Source organism: Medicago sativa, chromosome 3 (assembly GCF_051527215.1).
Source record: "Medicago sativa cultivar Bolivia chromosome 3, Bolivia_mono, whole genome shotgun sequence".
Classification (NCBI taxonomy): Eukaryota; Viridiplantae; Streptophyta; class Magnoliopsida; order Fabales; family Fabaceae; genus Medicago; species Medicago sativa.
Genome location: NC_140751.1, coordinates 63,798,217 through 63,803,803, shown reverse-complemented (window position 1 = coordinate 63,803,803; position 5,587 = coordinate 63,798,217). Strand labels below are relative to the sequence as shown.

The window sequence follows — 5,587 nt, the reverse complement described above, 5'->3', positions numbered from 1 at the left end:
GTTACATGCACCAATGTGATTTTTAGGTGTAATCAAAAATTTTAGGCTCTTCGGATTATATAATTTGAAATATTGAATAAATAGTTCGGATTATATAATTCAAACATGGACAAAATGAGAAATTTAGATGACACGAAAGAAGCTATTAGGCTGGGAAAAGAAAATCTTAGTTAGAAATACTTACTTCATTCTTCTTTTCATATACTTTTCATATATTTTCCCACCTCTGGACGTTTTTCCCTTTCCTCCAAACTCCCAAACAAAGTCATAAGATCTTAGTAATTACTCTCTGAGGTAGTAATTGTCACATTAACAAATTAATATTTGCTCTAAAAATTTGTCACTTTTAGTTTCTAGTGTATCAGCTTAACAGAGCCAAACCCACTTGGAGGCCTAAAAGCAAAGTGTAAGTTGAAGGATATTTAAAGTCTATCATTGTATTTTAGTAAAACTAGCTGTCAACCCGTGCTTCGCACGGGGTGGATTGCTTTTTTTCGGATAATTTTGTTGGCAATCGCATTTGTTAACGGTTAAAAGTGAATTGATTCTAAGGAGTATTGTTGAAATCATAGAGCACTATTGTCCTTCTCAAATATGGAAATGAACTAACATAGAAACTAACATAGCAACCATTGTTATTGCACATATAGTGTACTGCAGTCAAAATATAGATGTTGCGATATAGTCAAAAACCTATTTAAGTTTGAATACCAAAAAAGGTTGGGATTGTTATATCCAAACCATCGTTTCAACACATAGTCATCGAAATATTATACAAATTGTACATTGTTAACACATTTGCAGAAGTGCAGCTCCCAGCGAGATCCAAATCATTTTTAGCATAAGCAGAGAGAGATTCCTGTTGCAATAAAGAGAGGACAGAATAATGTATAAGCAAATAGATTTGCAATCCTAACACCAAAGAAACATGTTTCTTTCAAAAGTAATCCTACCTTTTGTTGTTTATTGGCCGCGAATGTGTCTGACATACATTTTAGTTGGTGGATCCTCCAAATCAAAAATCAATCTATCACCCTCTTGTAAGTCGCGGTCTACGACGAAGTTAAACCATTCACCACCTAAATTTTTCTCAGCATTCCCTTTGCCAGTTGTCCTAACCTTGCAATTATATGTCTTGTGTGTTTCCAAATCTTCTAAAGTCATCCTTAGATACTTTCTTTTCAAGACTTTTTTGGATATTTGATTTGGAAAATGCTATATGAAATCAAAAATGGAACTGTAAAGGCACATAGATTGCTTGAATAGAAACTATTTCTTTAAGGTTGATGTTATGAGACATTAATATATTACAATTATAACACCTTCTGAATTTAATGTAACAGAGGATATGTGGTAAGTTTGAATAGTCTTATTCTATGTGTTATTTGTTATTTTTAATAGATTGACATATTTATTTTACAATAGTAGATGATGCTAGATTTATTAAGAATGGTTTTAGACGTACCAAGGCTTGTTGTTTTTCAATGGAGGTTAAAGCTGCTGCCACATCCTTCTCAAAGTGATGATAATGCACCGCATTAGTTCTTTGCAAATTGTTGACAGGACCTGCATTTGGATGAATTTGATTATTAGTTCTTGCTTCATCCTCACCATTTGTTTGTTCAGTGTCAGTGTCATCGTCTGAAATGATCTCAATGGGTTCTTGTTTAACTCGTGCGGGGAAAACAGTTGGAATGTAAATTGGTCCTAGTTGTGTCAGCTTATACATGTTTTTGATGCCCTTGTAGTCGAGCCTAATCTTGGTTGGAACCAAAAATTCAAACTCTTTGGCAATTTTGATTCCATTACCCATGTACACCCATATGTCATCCTTGCCAAAGTGTGTGACATAGTTAATTCCTTCATCAGAAAGAAGCAATGGAACCAAAAATTCAAACTCTTTGGCAATTTTGATTCCATTACCCATGTACACCCCTATGTCATCCTTGCCAAAGTGTGTGACATAGTTAATTCCCTCATCAGAAAGAAGCAATCCAGGAGAGTTGAAGTTGATTTCTTTGCGGTGTTGATTAATTCCTTCATCAGAAAATCCAGGAGAGTTGAAGTTGATTTCTTTGCGGTGTTGATTAATTCCTTCATCAGCTTCATCAGAAAATCCAGGAGAGTTGAAGTTGATTTCTTTGCGGTGTTGATTAATTCCTTCATCAGAAACAAGCAATCCAGGAGAGTTGAAGTTGATTTCTTTGCGGTGTTGATTGTGTTGATTAATTCCTTCATCAGCTTCATCAGAAAATCCAGGAGAGTTGAAGTTGATTTCTTTGCGGTGTTGATTAATTCCTTCATCAGAAACAAGCAATCCAGGAGAGTTGAAGTTGATTTCTTTGCGGTGTTGATTGTTTGATTGTAGTAGTGTTGTTTGTTGAAATTTGGGGCCTAACTCGTCCTTACAAAACCGGCTTGTAAGGTGAGGAGTGCCTCCTCTTTATAAACTCTGATCAAGCTTCCAATCTAACCGATGTGGGACTAAATCCACCCCCTCAAAGACAAGCCAACATAAGGCAACTTGGGGCAGATCGCATCGCAATTTTAAGGTGGAATTACCAATCCACCCCCTCACATTCGGGGCAGGATTTCTAACGCACCTGAGGTGGAATTACCAACCCACCCCTTCATATTCGGGGCGGGATTTCTAACACACCCCCTCACGCTCAGGCCAGGCCCAATGGGCATGAAGCGTGGCAATGCGAAATCCCGACAACGGTAGATCCTGGATAGGCTCTGATACCATGTTGAAATTTGGGGCCTAACTCATCCTTACAAAACCGGCTTGTAAGGTGAGTAGTGCCTCCTCTTTATAAACTCTGATCAAGCTTCCAATCTAACCGATGTGAGACTAAATTCACCCCCTCAAAGACAAGCCAACATAAGGCAACTTGGGGCAGATCACATCGCAATTTTAAGGTGGAATTACCAACCCACCCCCTCACATTCGGGGTGGGATTTCCGACGCACCTGAGGTGGAATTACCAACCCACCCCTTCATATTCGGGGTGGGATTTCCAACATTGTTGAATACAGACTCTAGCCTACATTGACGTAAAAAAGGGTTAAGTTAAGTTGGATTTGAACAATAGTAGAACTAAACTGTAATTTAACGATTAAGAAACTATATCAGTTTTTAACATCTTAGATGTAACATTCAGAATTCTTATAATGCAGAATTTAACTCCAACAATTGGCTTTATACTCTGTATATACAACAAAACCAGAAAATCAAGCAAACTTAGATATAAGCACTTATTTGAGTCAAAAACCATAAACAGAAAACAACAGCTATAACAGTATTAAATTAGCAAGTATATTCACCTAAAGAAATTACCAATAATCTTACTGGTTTCAAAAAGAAATAAGAAAATCATGATTGAATAGCAAACAAAAATAACACAAATAGAAACATAGTTAGTTAGTGATGAAGCAAATGATATCCATGACCATCTTTAACATAAATTCATCACTAACTCTAATCCAAATGCTTTAAAATCTTTTTATATTGTATTTTAAATCGTAACAAAGTTCCATAGTCAACATGCATACAATTTTAAATTTAATCTAACTTGAAAAAGATATTTTTGAATCTCAGATATCAGCAGATTTTCCAAAATAGCTTAATTACAGTTATTGCTTTTGTTTCAAGATTTTACGATTGTCACAAACAGAGACCCAAAAACACATAAACATATAAACCGATAGGTTTTCAGATAAGCTTCAACATATATAAATCCTTTCACATGATCTATAGCAAAGGCAGATATTAACTGCAATTTAGTATCCAGTTCTTTCAGGTGAACAAACTTCTGCATCAGACAGATAGCTGAAAGCCTCTCTACCTAATTTATATCATTTTGTGTTTTAGCTTCAACGTATATAAATCTTTTCACATGATCTACAACAAAGGCTAGGGATGTCAATGGATACCCATGGGTACGGATAATATGATTCCTGTCCCCGCCCCGTTGGATAAATATGATACCCGTCCCGCCCCGTATCCTCGTGGGTACCCGTGGGTATTGAGGTATCCATGGGTACCCATGGAGTTTTGAATTTATTTATTTTTTGGTACAAATAATAACTTTTTTTAATTACCAAAAAACTTCAACTTTTAAACATCCATACATAATCCACTTAAAATTTCATAAATCATACATAATTCATAGAAAATTCATGATTCTTATATAATCTATATGTTTTATGATGTGAATGAAGTGGAAACGGCGAACTTAATAAGATGAATTAAAAAAATTTAAAATAAAAATAGGTTATTATTGAGGATTTTTAGGTGGGCGGTAAAATTTTCTTCAATAAGGTACCAACTTTAAGTAATAAGATATGATATATAAAGATATATTAGTAATTTACTTAATTTATTATCGGGTATTGGTACCCGTGGGTATGGATACAATCCAATTCGTGTCTGTGTCCATATAATAATGGGTAGTCAAATACCCGTTTATTATACCCGTGGATACCCGTTTAGCTACCCGCGACGGATTTTACCTACGGGTACCCGTGGACATGGGTATTTTTGCCACCCCTAGCAAAGGCAGATATTAACTGCAATTTAGTACCACGTATATAAATCCTTTCACATGATTTACAACAAAGGTAAATATTAACTGCAATTTAGTATCTAGTCCTTTCAGGTGAACAAACTTCTGAATCAGACAGATAGTTGAATGCCTCTCTACTTGATTTATATCATTTTGCCTTTCAGTTTCAACGTATATAAATCATTTCACATGATCTACAGCAAAGGCAGATATTAACTGCAATTTAGTATCGAGTCCTTTCATGTGAATTATACGCACTTTTAAAAAACTTGTTTTAAAGGAGAGATGTTCAAATTACGGAATATTACCATTCTTCGTAAATTTGAGAATGAAGGTCGCATAATCCAAATATTTGTGATGCATATGGTCTAAGGCATGGGGTTCAGTAACGTATTTTGTAAAAAAATTGTTCCGAAGGAAAAATGAACAAATTAATAAATATTGCACAAAAATTATAAATCTTTATCAAAATATTTATGAAAGCTTTATCAAGAGCAGAAAAACATCATAAATTACATATTAGTTAAAATTATAAAAGTGAGCGCTACTGTCATAGAGTTACCAAAAAGGGATTAACACCAATATTTACATGACACAAAATGAACGAAAGAAACACATTAAACTCTTTAGCGTCTTGTGTAGGAACTTGGTTATTGATAATTTGACCGTTAAAAAATAAAAAATCTCTTGGACGTCAAAAAAGTAATATCAGCTGAGCAATATTCAGTCTCTTCACATATGCTTTGTAATATTCAGTCTGGAAGATTACATTGAAAGGATAGATGGTAAAATGACGGATAATTGTGAATCATTGTAATATGTCAAAATATAAACCTTAAAAACCATGAACCATCAACTTAGTTTTAAATAATTAAAAATAAAAAATTGTAAAATAGTTAAAAGTTTTTAAAAATATAAAAATTGGAAAATAGTTAAAAAAAAATTGGTGAGGTAGCACTCAACCAAGCAACACTAAAAAAATTATATGCATTAGCGTAACAAAAAAACAGACAGACGGA

The 5,587-nt window shown here is 34.2% G+C and overlaps 1 long non-coding RNA gene across 1 annotated transcript; it reads right to left on the bottom strand.

The window, feature by feature from the left end:
• Window positions 1–618: 618 nt before the first annotated feature.
• Window positions 619–1,215, bottom strand: LOC146939082 (uncharacterized). The gene is made up of 2 exons (XR_015031546.1): window positions 954–1,215; window positions 619–859 (listed from the first exon to the last, which is right to left on the bottom strand). It is a non-coding gene; the product is annotated as an uncharacterized LOC146939082 (long non-coding RNA).
• Between the last annotated feature and the right edge of the window lie 4,372 nt (window positions 1,216–5,587).